Raw genomic sequence first — 16,676 nt, forward strand, 5'->3', positions numbered from 1 at the left:
AAGAAGGACCTTATGACAGTACTGGAAGTTTGAACTTAACCCTCAAAGATATCATCAGAAGCCACTGAAGAACTTTTAACTGGAAAGGGGCCTATTAGGATTTGTATTTACAAAGCTTATTCTGACTGCCCAGTTATCAAATTGGAGGACAGACACACTAGCAGCAGAAAGAGAAGCTAAGAGGTTATTGTAGTAATTCTGGCTTGACCCAGGAAAGTAGATGGGAAACAAAGAAATGACATCAGATGTAAAATGGTGTATGAGAACTCTAAACAGTTATTACTTTAATTACATAAGTACATACATAGTCATTCCAGAAAAATATTGAAAAAGCGACCTATCAGAAAAACATAAAAATCATCTCTAAAGCCACCATCTGTAGATAATCATCATATTTGGAATTTATCCTTCTGGAATATTTGAAATGTTAAGGAAGTAAAATCTAGAGGATTAATGCCCAAATTAGACAAAGATACTAGTGAGAACAAAGGAGCTAGGTGTTTGGAGAATTCCTGGTTTAGGAGGCTGAGGGGAATACTTGCACCTAAGAAATTACAGAAAGAGGAGTTGGATTGGAGAAAAAGGCGCTGAATTTCATTCTGGATACTCTGTCTATACTTGCTCACTTCCTGACTTTTACCACTTTTTCTCGGCTGAAAGTACTCTCATGGTTACCAGTGAGTTTCTTTTTGTTGAATTTTGTGGTCAGTTTTTAGTCATTGCTACCTCTCTTCATTGCTTAATACATTAACTATTTTTAGGCAATCTTGGCCATGACTTCAACAATCATTTATATATGTATAGATAACAAATGTTTATCTCAAACACTAGAATGACATTGTTGGACATTTTCTCCAGGGTGTACCACAAGCACCTTGTTAAACCAAAAAATTTTAATTCTCATGACTGAAGTAATTTTTAAGTAAGGTTTCATTGACCCAAAAATGCTAGCCCAAAAGACCAGTCTTGCGTCACAGAGTCTAAATCACCAGCAGCATGGCTAAGTAGAAGAGGTAGAATGTCCATTGTCCCAGAGATTTGCAAGCATTTTTATACATTGAGTAAGGGGATGGGGGAAGAAAGAGGTAGTCTGAAAAAATTTACATGACTTATAGGTGAAGGGGCGGGAGAAGGTGAGTCAGGCCCAGCTCTGGGATAGCAGAGAGCCCATAAAGAAATGTCTGCTCTTGTGGATTGGCTGTGGGCAGCTATCTAGAATGCTCACGTGTAAACAATAAGCGGTGGCTTCTGGAGTTAGATGGTGCCTGGATACAATAATGTTTGTAAATAGCCACCTGGAAATTAATCGGAAGCTCCGATGGACAAAACAGGAATGTGAGAAGTCCTGGTAGCTGGTCAACAGCCATTAACAGAGAAGCAGTTCTCTTTGTCTCACTCTCTGGCTACTCTAATTTAATTTAGAACATCTCCATTTTTTTTTCTTATCAACCTCAGATTTAGAACATCTAGATCTGAATAAATATCTTACCTTCCAAATTTTGTCCACTCCGTGTTCATAATCTTGGGAGGTAGCACCATAAACTCCCATCTTGCTCAACCTAAGAATTCTCATTTAACAATCATCAAATTCAACTTTTGAGTAAATGTATCTGTGAATGAATTTTTTCATGTCCTTCACACCCACATTTGGTCAAACACTGGGTCTAGTCAGATCTCAATCTCCTTTCTCTCCTCATTCAGATCTTGTGGTTTCTCTTCCCACTCCACTTTAAGCAATTTTCCATATTACCACTAGAATGTTCTCTAAGAGATAATCTTGAAGCCTTTCATGATTTGACACAAGCTCAAATGGTCTAGCTCACTCTGAATTCAACATGAATAAAATGAAAAATAGAAACCACTCTGAACCACATATAGTACCTAGTACCCTTAACATGCTATACTCACTTGTGCTGCTGTGCCTTAGCAATAGTTATCCCTGTGCCTTCTTCCCAATGGTTTTTCTATAATCAATTATTGCTTATCTTTGAAGAACTGGCCCTAATAGGTACTTCCTTCCCTGAATTGCTTCTACTTTAGTAATTATCTAATTATATTTTAGTTGTTTACTTATTATTTGCCACCAGACTATAAGTACTATTTAGTGATCCAGCACAGTGCCTTTTTTTCAATATGTTTTTTTTTTTTTTACAGTTAATGCCTTTGAGATGCATGAAAGCTCTCCAAATACATATGATCAAGATAGTTAAATATAGGAGTCCATTGCTTAGCAGAGATTGAAATGAAGCCTGATGTTGAAAATACTGATTTTTTTAAAAAAGGAAACTAAGGATGGTGGACTTATTTTGATGCAAGACAGGGCAAATCTCCCCGGTTCAAGGAGACCAAGCCTTGCACTGAGAAAGGAAGAGGATCCTTTGGGAGAGCATGTAGAAAGAATTCAACACACACGCCAAAGTCAGAGTCAAAAGGAAAATTTATTAGATAAGAGGTAATACTCCACAGACAGAGCTTGATCACCTCAAGAACAATGAATATGCTTAATGTCAAAATCTTGATTCTAAATGATATTCTCCGCTTCTTAGAGAAATTGCTGGTTATAGAATTGGTTGGAATATGAAAAAATACATGATGAATCAAGAACATCTTGTGCAAGAAACAAGGAAATGCTCAAAAATGACATGGACATATCAAAAGGACTCCAAGAGCCAGCTTGAAGAGGCTCAAATGATCCAATCGGGTATAATTTGAACTCCAAAATAAAGATATTAACAGGCTATGACAATATTTTTGAATAAAATATAAAATCATGAATCTGTGATTATTTTAAAAATCAGTGAATAAATTAAAAGTTTGATGAAAATAGAATATTTATAAATTTTGTAAATATCTATCATAAAATATCAATCACTTACAAAAAGAAAGTAACTTTACATATATCAACAGCTCACTCTCAAGTAATTCAAGAAAAAATTTCTTTGTACTGCTGGCAACAATTCTGAAAGAAATACATAAATGACAATTATAGCTAGAGATTTTATCAGTCTCAGTAATTGATAGAACAAGTAGTTGTTAGGTGTCCTGTTGGTTATGTGAATCTGTATATTTGTTAAAATTCATAGAACAGTACTACAAAAAGTCAATTATACTGGATGATTTTTAAACAAAATAATAAAAAATAATAAAACCTATGTAATAATAGGAGTAGTAAACCGATAACTTAAGTTTTAACCTTGAGGACCTAGAAAAAGAAGAGCAAACTAAAACCCATAGGTAGCAATAGGAAGGAAATAATAAAGAATAGGATGGAGGCAAACACAGTAGAGAATAGAAAAACCAGAGAAAATCAACAAAATCAACAAAGCTAATTCTTTATAAAGATCAACAAAATTGACCAAGACGTATGTGAGAAAAATCAAATAATTAAAATCAGAAAAGAAAGTAGAACATTAGGAGAAGAGTGAGATTTTACTTTTTGAATTTTGTCATGTATGCATGAATAATATAGTTAACCAATAACAACAACAAATTTGTGAGCATGAGAACAGATCAAAAATAAGTAATATATTAAAGTATAAATTATTTGTGCTGCACTTTCTAACATTTCTGTAATCAGCTTGTGTTATCTTCATAAATAGAATAAAAACCAAAAAGATTTTTTAATGTTTGAAATGTTCACATGTATACAATTTTTCTTATATTTTTTAAATTTAATATCAAGTTTTATCTCTTCAACTATAGGTGTTCAGTGAAAACAGCATCTTCTCCTTGGCCGTGAGAGGGAAATGAAACCCCTAAATTTTGCATTCCCAGGTGAAGAGACCTCAGTCTGAATTGGGAATGGAAACAGTTTAGAAACAGAAAAAGAAGAGCAGTTTCTTAGGAAGCCAAAGAAGAAGGATGTTGTCCTAAAAATAGATTGGAATGTGATGGCTGGACGCAGGCATTCAGAACTAATTTTTTTAAGTCCCAGTGTTCAGGCAGCTGTCAGACAAGGCAGGCCGGAAGCCAGTGGGATTAGGTCCCTGGAAGCCAGCTGGTGAAGCTGGAAAGAAGAAGCAGTAGGCTATGAATGTGAGGCAGGCAAGGTCAGCACCTTCAAACTGACTGGCACAGCAGTGAGTTTTGTGCCCACACTGCTAGGTGGGAAAAGGCCTGGGCTCTGGACAAGAGCGACGAGCCAGGTCAAACTCTTCGGATTGACATCACTCTTGTGCCAAAAGAACTCAGGCAGCTCAGACTGCCTTTTCATCTGTGCCGGGTGGAGAGAGAGAGAGCTGGACAAGAATCCAAATAGTTCAAAGCTTTGAGGCTTGGCCCTCTGTCCCGTTTCTCTCAGTACTGCTATTTGCCCAGGCCAATAAAGAACCCTGGCCTCTGAAGAGTCAAGACTATCTGAACAAATTAAAATATCATAACTTTTTTTGTTTTTGAATTTTCATAAGAGTTCATTTGAGCCAAACTGATGATATATGCCATGGAGCAAGATCTCAAATGCTCCAGAGAATAAGAGCTTTGCAGATTCTTTTATGCATTTGAAATTAAGGAGGAAATTTAAGGAAGATTACATGGAGGCGGGAGAAGTAAGGCAGAGATTGGATTACAGGATAGTTAACAACAATATCAACTTTTTTTAAATGAACACTCCTATTTAAAAAAAAAATATTTTCTCCATATAATATGTCATCAATCGTCATTTTATTATATGGAATATTGGTTTGGATTTTTTGGTTTTGTGTTGCCTCCCCAATTGGAGAAGCTGTTTGAGAACAGGGGACTCTTTCTACTTCATTCACTGCTGTTTTTTCAAAGCTCTAGAAGAGCGCTTGGCACAGTTACTCAAAAGAGTTTCGTTGAGTTACAAAAAAATAATATTGCCAAAAAATTGTTACAAGAAGTTCAAATAGTAAAGATAAAAAAATATAAACTGTTCATACCTCCATCTAATTCTATTCCCCCAAGATAACCATTATAACATTTTTGTGTGTACAATATTAATCCTAGAAATATCTGTCCCGTTTATTTCTGTATGTCTTAAGCAGACTACAGTTCCTGGCATAGTAAAAGTAGTTGATAAAAACTAGTTGAAAATTCATTGAATGAGTTCTAAGAAGACTTGCAGTTAGGGTAATAAGGGGAAGCTATTAAATGATTGGCAGCTATAGGTTATTTCCCCCAAACAAGTTAGAGTGAATTCCTTGACTTAGACATTCCTCTATACATCACAAGTATTGAGGAAAGTGCCAATTATTTATTAAGCTTTTACTCAATTACCCAACCATATAATGAAGAGAAAATTGATTATCCAGCCTGCTACACAAACTTCTGGCTGCCTTGAATAAGACTCCTTGCCCTATTAAACTGGCTCAATGCCTTCCTACCAAAGCATGCTGGCTCCAGAGCAGAACTCTCATCCCAAAAGGCTCTCTATGCCTCTTATCTGCTGGCAAGACAGAATGAGAAGACCTTCCCATAGGCCAAAAGACACAGACACCCATGCTCGTGCCCAGCATGTCTGGATGGAACCCTGCCAAGTTAGAACCTCTGAGAGACAGAGATCTGTCAGCATCTCTTTGTGAGAGTGTCACAGGAGATTTGTCTGAGTGCCAGCTGCTCTGTGGAAAAAATGGTCAAAGCCAGAAAAGTCATCGACTCAGTCACACCGAGAGTACAATTTCGAAACACTAAGCTGGAATGTGGCAATTTACAGCTGTCACACCACATTCAATAAGTGAAATCACATTTTGTGCCAGACTTCCAAAGACATAATCACATGAAAACTATTTTTATTGCCTTGATGCATGGTTAAAAGTAGTTTACCACAAATATAAGAAAGTCTACTATAGGATGTCTGTTGAGAAGCATAAATATAGAGAGCAAAGTGGTTGTTTCCTATTTTATTTCAAGAAACATTCAATTATAAAGTGATGCACAAGCATAGAAACGTGTCTTAGTTAAAGTTAATAACTTTATTCTATTACTAAAACTAAATCAACCTTCCTAGAATTCACCTTTATGACAGAAAAACTTCTTAGCAGGTTGGGTGCACTTTTAGGTTCCAATTCATCTTTGTTTTTCTTCTTGATTTCTGTTTATTTTCATACCAGATCTTTTAAGCAAAGTCTTTCCATCTTGCACTGTACTTACTGCTGAGTTCTCTTACTGAGGGTGAGGGAATAGAGAGAGCACTGCATTCTCAGTATCCCAAACATTGTAAGTTGCCAGGTAAATCTTTAGGCCCTTGTATTCACTAGACCCTTGGTTTATGCACTTTTCCCAAATCTTTAAGTGGCTGTCTACTTATCATTCAGGTTTGGGTCAAAGGTCAATTTTTTCTGACTATCTTATTAATATTGCCCTCCTCTCATCACTCTCTTTCATGACAATTAGACTAATTTTCCTCACATCACATCATCTGAATTATATTACTTATATGACTATTGTCTGTCTCCTTAGGTGAGATCTAAGTGCCACGAAAGCAAATACTTTGCTTTGGTTACTACAGTATTCCAGCACTGCAAACAGCAGGGTTTTTATACATATTTATTTATAATTGAATAAGCAAGTGATTAAGTGCTAGAGCATTGGAGAAGTAATTTGTTTGAGGATTTTAAAAGATTTTTAATTTTCAGTGAATTACCTTCTTGATAAAAAGAAAAAAGAAAAATAAATTGGGATCATGTCCATTGCACTTCAAGCTGTGCCAAAAAGACATGTTATGGCCCTTATATTTGTCATGAATTGATATAAAGTAAAGATAAAAGTTCACATTAGAAGAAAAAAAATAACATTATCAAGCAGTTATATCCTAAATGTCCAAAATATGACTTCATTAATATCGCCTTTCTGAGATCTTAACTAGATTTTTGGTCAGTGTGGAAATTAGTATGTAAGAATCAGCACCCTCAGGAATAGTGGCAATTGATTGACTTCTTCTTACCTTCACTTTAAAATGGAGTTAATTATCTTTATTACATAGAATAGATAAAATGGAGTTAATTATCTTTATTACATAGAATAGATAATGTATGCTCTATAAAATGGAGTTAATTATCTTTATTACATAGAATAGATAATGTATGCTAAGAACCTGGCCTTTAGTAGATATTCAATATTTGTTATTTTGGGTTGTTGCTCTTTTAAAGTATCTGAAACCCAGAAGCCCTTTGAGTAGCATCTGGCCTAGTCTCTGATTTGCTTCGTCCACACTGCACTCTATTACATATTCCGCTTAGGAGGCTATTAAGCAGCCACTGTGGGAAACAAGAGTATTCTGACGGTAGCTTGTCAGGACGACAACAGCAAAATCAAGTACTGTTTTCAGTTGCCTCTCCAGCATCAATTGTGCTTCAGTAATCTACTGCTAAGGCGATATCAGAACCACGTGCATAAGGATCCAGTGCACCCCTACCAGTGGAGGCTATCACTTCATTAGAGGCTACAGTAGTAGCAGAACAAAATGAACCAGTGTAGTAAATTTCAGAGATGCCTCCCAAACAAAAGGCAACTAGCTATGTGAGAAGAGCTCTGACTGCCTCATTCTTCCCCCTGAGTCCTTCTTAAAAACAGAGAAGTGGGACAAGGTGTCCCAGAGCATGGCCCAGTCTCTACCTGCCCTCCAAGGCACTAGAGTGGGAGAAAGATTGAAAAAGTAGACTGATCTCCTCCTGACATAGGACTAGTTTGTATTGGGGGAGGCAGAGAGCTTTGAACCAATCATGAGATTGATGTTTTAAATCAGGCTGAACTGAGTTTTGGTAGTGAAATCATAGGATCTGCTAAGGGTGTCTTTAGGGTACAAAAGAAGAGAGATTTGCCACATCATAGTTGAAAGTGGTAATCAAATAGAATAATAACACCTAATAATTACTGAGTGCTTACTATGTGCTTAGCCTGTCAAGAACTTTACATATATTATCCTGTCTAATAACCTATAAGGTAGGTCCATGACAACCTCTACTACACACAAGAGGGAATTGAGAAGTTGCCTAATTCAGACCCTACTAGTCCTGCTCCAAAGCCAAGCTCCTGACCAATATTCTCTACTGCTTCTTATGCCCTAATAGATTTCTTTTTTCAAGTTTTATTTATATTTGTTTATTTATTATTTATTTATTAAATTTATTAGAGTGATGTTGGTCAATAAAATTATGTTTCAAGAGTACATTCAATAATACATCATATGTATATTGCGTGTTTACCATTCAAAGTTAAATTTCCTTCTGTCACCATGTATTTGGTCCCCTTTACCCTTCTCAACCTTCCCTCCTCCCCCACTTTCCTCTGGTAACCACTATACTATTGTTCACACCCATAAGTCTCTGTTTATTTGTCATGTTCATTTGTTGGAGATTTCTTTGTAAGCCAGGTACTCATATGTTTGGGGTCCACTGCATGTCAAGACCATTTAACGTGTCAGTTCTCTCTTCTGCTTAAAGAATAAAAACTCCCAGGATATGAATTTTAAGAAATCTTAGCTTATTCCAAGCAAATATTTTACAGGTAAGGCTCACTTGGGTTGTAGGATAAAGGCCAAATTCAATCACCTACCAGAAGATTTAAGAGGGCATCTGCCCTATCTGCTATTGCCTGTCTCTTACTCCATTTGTAATAGCAAAGACATTATAACAAAAAGCAGTCCCCTCAAATATTAATATCTTTCTTCAGCTACATTGACTCTTATCAAAGATCTCTGCAGTTTCTTAGTTTCTTCTTTGATTTAATTTGACGAATATTACCGAGCATCTGAACTGTGCACTGCACTGTTACGAAAGGTTCTTCCCTCATGAACAACAATCAGACTCTACCATAAGAGAAAGAAAAACTGAGTTTATAATACTTATTCTAGTGGTTCTTTGAGAGCCACAAGAAGTCAATGCTTGGTCCTGACAGGAGGCTTCATGGAGGAATAATCATTTGGGTTGGATTTTGAAAGATGAATAGGATTTAGACAGGACAAAGATGGGAAAACAGCACCACAGGGAGAAGTAAACCGTAAGCAAATCATGGAGGTGTAAAAATGTATGACATGTCCTGAGAAAGACATACTCAGCAAGGCTGAAAGAACGAGGATAACTATTGGACAAGGCACAATTTACACAAGAAAATGAGAATGGGAGCAAGGCTGAGGTAGGAACGTAGTGCCAAGAAAGGGAGACTAGGGGAGAGAAGAGGTTTTAAGAGAAAAAGGCCATGAGACTAGGCTGATGACTACGAGAGAATATGGTAGGCAAGAGAGGTTCAATGTGTGAAATACTGGTGGTTGAGGCTAGAAAAAAAATTATTTTTTTTATTCTGTCCCCCTCTTCTCCTGTAAGAACTGGATCTCTGAAGGAGAGGTGTTTCCTCCCACACGCTCATGGTGCACACCTGGGGCCTGGCATACCTAGCGTATGGACAGTGGCTCCACTGGGGCTCAAACCCAGAACCTTCTACATGTAAAGCAGACATGCTAACCACTACTCTATGGAAGCACACTGAGGCTAGAAAATTTGAGACTAGAGAAAGGAGAAATTTGGTTTGGGACGTTTTGTTGTGTTTGCAGATTATCTAGAGAGTATAGTCACCAGGAGAGTATAAATTAGGACCTAAAACTCAGAAAAACTTTATGCTTATGAATAATAAATGAGGAAGTCATCAGTGTATGAGTGAGAGAGAAAATTGTGGTAGTAGATAGAGTCAGTCAGCAAGATGAGAATATGGCCAAGAACAAAATCTTCGAGGTCACCTGGACAGGGCAAATAGAGAAAACAGTGAAGGATAGCAAAAAAGAGCTGACAGGAAAGTTAGGGAAGAATGCATGGAGCAGGGATCACAGAGACTTAAGAAGGCAAGAACAGCCAACATGGCAAAATAGAATGAAAATTGAGTCACTGGGTTTGGCAATTAGAAATCAGTGACCTTTGAAAGGGAACTTCAGGATAAGAAAGATGTTTTCTCTACATCTTGCGGGAAGTACACAGATAAGGCTATCACTAATTTTCCTTCCTATTTGTCTCAGTCATTGTTTTAGCTTGAGTCGCTGTAGCAAAATACCCATAGACTAGGTGGCTTAAACAAAAGTTTGGGAGCCTGGGAAGTCCAAAATTAGGTCCCTGCTGACTTGGTTCCTTGTAAGAACTCTTCCCGGCTTGCAGACAGCTGCCTTCTTGCTGTGTCCTCAAAGCGGCATTGAGAGCTCTGGTATATCTTCCTCTTCTTTGAAGGGCCCTAATTGTATCATGGGGCTTATATCCTCATCACTTCATTTAAATCTAATAACCTCCCAAAAGGCCCACCTCTAAATACCATCACATTGGGGATTGGGGTTTAAATCTATCAATTTGAAGGGGACACAAATATTCAGTCCATAATAGTCATGATTCTTTGGGTTATGAGTAAAGAGAATGTGTTGCAGTAAAGCCCCAAGGTAGCCAGGATACAAAGGGAAAGGAAAAAGGATCTGGAAAACCATCAGGAACCGTGATCCTAATGGTCCTCTTACCATCTCTCATCTCGGTTTCTCTCTGTCCAGTTGTTTTGGTATTCTCTGTCTTTGAAGACTAGCCTTCGATGTTTTGACATGCATATTGCCAAACATGGCACTCTATGGCTTCCAAGAATGCACCCCCTCCTCTCAAGCAGCATACAGATACTGAAGTAGAATTTCTCTAATCCAATCATAGTACCTGATAGAGCTGTATCCCTGAAGCCAACTCTACTTTTGTCAGGCTTTAGAAGGGTGAAACAATCACCTTTCCCTTTTCACCTAAGGTTTTTAAAGTTGAGTTTCTGTAATACACAATTGAAAGAGTCTAAAATTTCTGAGAGTAAAAGTTGTTAAATTCCAGAATGGTTTCTAAAAAAGGCTTTATTTCTAAAGAAACTCTCTAAGAATTGCCTAGAAAGGATAATTCTTTCCTTTAAAAGATCTCAAGTCTAGATTTTTTCCTATAATTTCAAAAGCAAAGGACCAAACAAACTATCAATGACTGTATCATCTCCTTGGGGAGGCAGATAGGTATTATTATCCCAATCCGATATGAACAAATGGACACAAAAACTACTGAATTACTTTCTGTTGTTTTCCACCATGTCGAAAAACCTTTTTTGTGGGTCCCAGGCCCGGCTGGTCCCCTGTCTGGCTGTGATCCAGGCTCATGGCTAAGAATAAGACCCCGGATTTAGAATGTTACATTAATGTAGTAGGACGCTTGCGCCTAACTCATGTAAGCATGATTCAGCTTATTGTAGCATAAGTGTGTGGCAGAATGGCATTGTACCCTGATATATGGGGAGCCCATGCGATTCCCTAACACAGAAGCGCGTTTCCCATAATAGAACCATGCTCATGGCAATAGAAGTGCGCTCCGGGCAACAAAGTTGTATGTTCTTTCAACTGGGCTTCTCACCACCAAAACTTTTCCTTCTTGATACCCTCCCTTCTCGAACCCTTCCCTTCTTGATCAGTTCTGCGCTGACACTTTTCTAATCACAGAACAACACTTTTCTATTGAAAAGAAAAGTGTAACATATAAACAGTTAACCAAGAAGGAAGGTAAATTTCTAGAGCTCATTTTATTTCACTGAGGTAAACACTAGCCATCCACTTAGCCAACCGCCCTGGATAGCTTTAGGTAAATGAACCCCTGAGCAGAAAAATATGATTAGGATTGAATCGACTCCTTTAGCATTCAATCTTTTCCACCCATTATTTCTGTACACCTTTCCTCCTCTGAATAGTCTTTCATTTACTCTTCAGGGAATCTAAGCATTGCCTTGCCTTTTGAGATGTGGTTGTGAGGCATTTTAAACCCTTCGGAAAGAATAAGACTTCCCACTGTGAAGAAGGTATCTTACTAGTAACAGCTATTACTTCTCAGAGGTGGAATTATGCAGGACTTTTACTTCATAAGTTAATTAATTTACTTCCTAAATTCTGAATTGTTTCAAATTTTTTCAATGAGCATGGATTGCTTTTGTAATTAGAAAAAAATATAAACACATTTAAAAAAATGTTCAATGTAAGGAAAAAAAAGGCAACCCTCACCCCTCAAAAAAACAAAGGTATTTTACTTATGAAGCTCTCCAAGGAGATAGTATTTCTCTATCTTATAGTGCATTTTGTCCTTTTTTTTCTCTTCTAATAATGAAATTCTATACTTTTCTAGAAATTTTAATGTCTTAGCCAAACTATTATAATACCCTCAGGTCTCTGCCTCCCATTTTGCTTTTTTCAAATCACTCCCTACACTGCTACCAGACTGATTTTTCTAAAAACATAGATCTGAGTATATCATATTCCTGCTGCAAATTATCTGAAGTTCCTCTTCCTCTCCAAGCTCCAGGGGGTCCATGAACCAGTTCCTACCTACCTGCTTCTCTAGCTCCATTGTCCTTTACCTCTCACCTTGTTCTTTAAGCTTCCACAAACCAGGCTATTTTGAGAGACAGCATCTCAAGGCTCAGCCTGAACTGTTTCTGTCTCTGCCTAGATAAGGATGTATAAAGACTTCTCCAAAAAGCTTGACTTAGCTGGGTCTGGACTAAGGTATGCACCCGTCAGTAGAATTGAGATCGTATAGAATTGGCACTAAAGCAGAGTCATCACTGCTGCTTGTCTATGAACATCTCCTCATTCCTGTCTTAATAACAGCAATATCACCAGCACATCTCCACATCCCCTTGACATTGGTTTTCTCTGTGATTTTAGGGACTTGATATAACTGGTAGCTGCTGAGATGTCTGCTAAATGGATTATCTAGTATTTCTGACCCAGAAGCAACCTCAGAGTGAATGTCATGTAGATCAGAGCCTGCTGTGGCTTTGCTCTACGGGGCCTCTTGAGTTCCTGTTGTTGCTGACGGATCAGGAAGTAAGGGTGGGGAGGGGAGAAGGAGAAAGAGAGGCCGTACCAGAGTAGCTCTGTGCTCCAAAAGGCTGTATTATCAAAAGTCAGCTGTTCCTTGCCTGTAATTATTGTGCAATAATTGGAAACACCCCAAGCTTTCAATCCTCTTGGTCATGCTCAGTTTATTGAACTGGTGTGCTGTAAGAACATTAAAAGTGTTTGCTACTGATTGCAACTGGGGCAAATTCCCAGATAGGTGGTCAAGGTCTGGAAAGGAATGTACCAAAATATAACTAGCAATGTATCGGGTTAGTGGTATTATGGGTCACTCTTTTAAAATTTTTTGATTAGTTCATTTTTTAAATACTTGTTAAGAGAAGAGTGGGTAGGAGAGGAGACAATACTGCACCCACGAAACCTGTATTTCTAAGAGCCTAGTATAATGGACTGTGTATATACCATAATAACTCATCCCAGGCCATGAGTCAAAGTTCATCCAAATACACTCATAGAATCAGAAAGTCACAGAATATCCCTTACCTTAAAAACAGTCTAGTCCAATTCTTTCTTTTATAGAAGAAAAAGATGAAACCCAGAGAGAGCACGCCGTTTTCCACAAGAGCACATCTAATTTGTGGCAAAAATGAAAGGAGAACTCTGGCTTTTTACAATTTAGACAAAAGAAGGGATCATTTTTATTCTTACTATTACTTTTCAAAATCACTCTGTCAACTCTCCTTTCCTAGCCCTTTAACCTACCGTTTTTGGTCCTCCTGCCATCCTCTCGCTTAGCTCTCAGGTGAGATAAGACATTAGGTTTTCTACCCTATCGCTCAGGGGACTCAGGTCAGATTTTCCCAAGAACTCTCTCACCATACTCTGCCTAGTTTCCAGTTATCTCATGGCATTTTTTCCATTCAGCATACATCTACCTTGAGCTGTTATATTAGTTGGTCTCTCCTCCTGGCAGGTCCCCATTCTTTACCTTCCCTTGACTGAAGTGTGAGAAAACCACAGCACATTGATAGTTCTCTTCAAAGAATTCCTCACTTTCAAACCTCCTCTCCTTGATTTTCTTTTCTAAGGCCCAAAGTGGGTGACAGGCTACAGGTTTCAGAACCAATTTGGGCACCTATTTGGGTAAATCATGCATAAATGATTTGACACATCTCCTCATAATATGGGGTACTTGCCACCTATTATTCTAAGCTCTAAAACTAAGAAAACAAGGAAATCTCATTTCACATCCCATTACAATTGCATCTGTCTTTCCCAGTTCTCTTACAGTCCGGCTCTTAACACAGTCCAGATGAAATTTTTTCAATTAAGTTTTATTAGGTTATTCATTCCAATAAGGAAACATATGCCTCTTACATTTTTTAGTTTGTTAGACCCAGTTGTAGAATTTTGTCTCCTTCCTTCCTTCCTCTTATCTGAGGTCATTCAGCAGTACCTGTAGGCTCAGTCTTGACCTAATCACTGGACATAATCCTGCACCAAGGCAAGAGGAATTTATGGTACTTGAGTCTCTCACTCAAGGGTTTCCTATCAAGACAGATGCTAGTCTGAATTTATGTCCCAGTTCTATCAGGTAACTGACCCTCAGTCTCATTCATTTTTTTTTAAAATTATTATTTATGCCAACAGCACCTGGACTTCCTGGGTGGTCTCCCATCCACGTACTAACCAGACCCGACCCTGCTTAGCTTCCAAGATCAGACATTGGGCTTGTTCAGGGTGGCATGACCATAGACCACGGACTGTGGCTCCACTGGGGCACAAACCCAGGACCTTCTGCATGTAAAACAGACGTGCTAACCACTACACTATGGAACCATGCTCTCAGTCACATTCTTAAAACTCAGCCCTACCTTGGACTCTAGACTCAGTCCATGGATTTCAATATAGTGCCTTAGATCCAGTTCTGATACCCTGCCCAGTGTCTTTGTTCCCCTGCAACTGAGGCATGCCTGTTCCTTTCAATTCCCCACTCCTTGGGACTGGAATATCCTGCTTTAGACCTATTATCTATTCATCTGAAATCCTGAGTATCTCCTATCTCAAAATTCTTTGTCTCTTATCTATTAAGACAACATGTCATTTTCTGTTTGGTCTCAAATACCAACTGCTGATCTATGCTACTACTTGTTATGTGTCACTGTGCCCTCCAAATGGCAGATTTGGCCTGCCCAGTGCTACTACAGCTGACACTGTGTCCCCTTGTGATATCAGATCCCAGTTTCTTCCTCTCAGTTGGCCCTGAGAGGGCCACCACAAGACTCAAACCAAGCATGAACCATTTCTCATGAGTAGAATGATTTATTATATAAATGCTCTGAAGAAAAGCACAATCTTTGGGACCAGACTAGGAAAAGCATAGTTCTATGTAGTGAGTTCTTTGAGGACAGAGCATGAGTCTACTCAGGCAAAGTCAACAGGATCAGAGACTGTCAAGTTCTAGTTCGGTGAATATACATGTAATGAACATCCAGAATTTTTTCTGGTCTGATATTATAATTTTTTCTTTTCCATTCTCAATCTATAGAGTTCTGGTAGAGTTGACCCAAATCCCAGCTTTAGCTCTGTCTAATCAAAGCAACACAGTCTACGACCATGCCACCCTGAACAAGCCTGATCCCCTATGATCTCAGAAGCTAAGCAGGGTCAGGCCTGGTTAGTACTTGGATGGGAGATCAACTGGGAAGACCAGGTGCTGTAGGCATAAAAAATAAAAAATAAGAGATTGTAAGCTGACAAGGTCCTTGCAATCTGTGAGGTCAACCAAGAGTTGCCTCACCTAAAAAAAATAATAATCAAAGCAACACAATACTTCTTAGACACAGTGATTATTTCAGGGATGTACATATGACTCAAGCTGGGCCAATGACTGTCTTACCTGGTAATGATACTGGAGTTATTAGAAAAGAGGCTGTCTCTGCTGGGGTTAATAAATTGGTAGAATATAACCTGGAGCTGCTGATGGCCATCTTTGTCACCGCATAAGGAGAGCCTGCCTGGGAATGAAGTCAACTCAGGAAAGCAAAACTGAAAGAGAGAGGCAAGTTTGTCATAACATTGATCCAATCCTAAAGCAACAATCCACCAAAGGACTCCTTGGTTTATTGACCAACATATTGTGTAAGTCTGTATGAGTTGGATTTCTATTACTTGAAACTAATACAGCTGGCAAAGAAAAGCTGACTGGTATTTCCTTCTGCCTTACCAGCTGGGTAACCTCCAGGGAAGAAATGCATTACAGAAAAATAAGTTGAAGAAAACGTGCTAAAAAATGTAGTCTTTCATTTACCTAACCGTTACATAAGAACAGCAAAATAAGGCAATGAAAACAACACAAGTTGTGTAGCCTATCAGAGCCCTGTTCAAATGTTAAATCTCCTCTTTTCTAGTTATACATATATACATGGAATGTTAATTAATATCTCTGATGCTCTGTTTCTTCTTTTATAAAATGGGAATAACATTACCTATGTCATATGTTTATTAAAAACAAATATACTGTACATGGTCCTTAACATTACAGGCATTCAAAAAATGATAGTTATTTTCATTATCAAACACCTTGACCCGCAAAGACTTCAGGCTAGTGTATTCCAGAGGGATTAAAAAAAACACACACAAAATTAAAAAAAACATTGGTCACTACCTCCAGGGATTCAAAATCTAAGTATAGGAAGAGACAGAATGTTAGAAAGAGGGGGAGGGAGGGGGAAGGAGGAAGCTGTCATGTGACTGGCAGACAACCTTGATAGCTTCTGGGGTATAAGGAGATAATTTCCTCTGGAATAATCAAAAATGTCTTTGTGGAAGAAGCAAAATCTGGGCCCTAGAAAGAACAGAATTGTTGATAAACAGAGATTGGAGGAAG

At 38.1% G+C, this 16,676-nt stretch overlaps 2 pseudogenes; one reads left to right on the forward strand and one right to left on the reverse strand.

The window, feature by feature from the left end:
- Positions 1 to 14,428: 14,428 nt before the first annotated feature.
- LOC118603153 lies at positions 14,429 to 14,544 on the reverse strand (annotated as a pseudogene).
- Positions 14,545 to 15,393: 849 nt separating this feature from the next.
- Positions 15,394 to 15,512, forward strand: LOC118603233 (annotated as a pseudogene).
- Positions 15,513 to 16,676: the final 1,164 nt, after the last annotated feature.

The sequence above is a fragment of the Rousettus aegyptiacus genome, unplaced genomic scaffold, assembly GCF_014176215.1.
Source record: "Rousettus aegyptiacus isolate mRouAeg1 unplaced genomic scaffold, mRouAeg1.p scaffold_m13_p_5, whole genome shotgun sequence".
In the NCBI taxonomy this organism is placed as follows: Eukaryota; Metazoa; Chordata; class Mammalia; order Chiroptera; family Pteropodidae; genus Rousettus; species Rousettus aegyptiacus.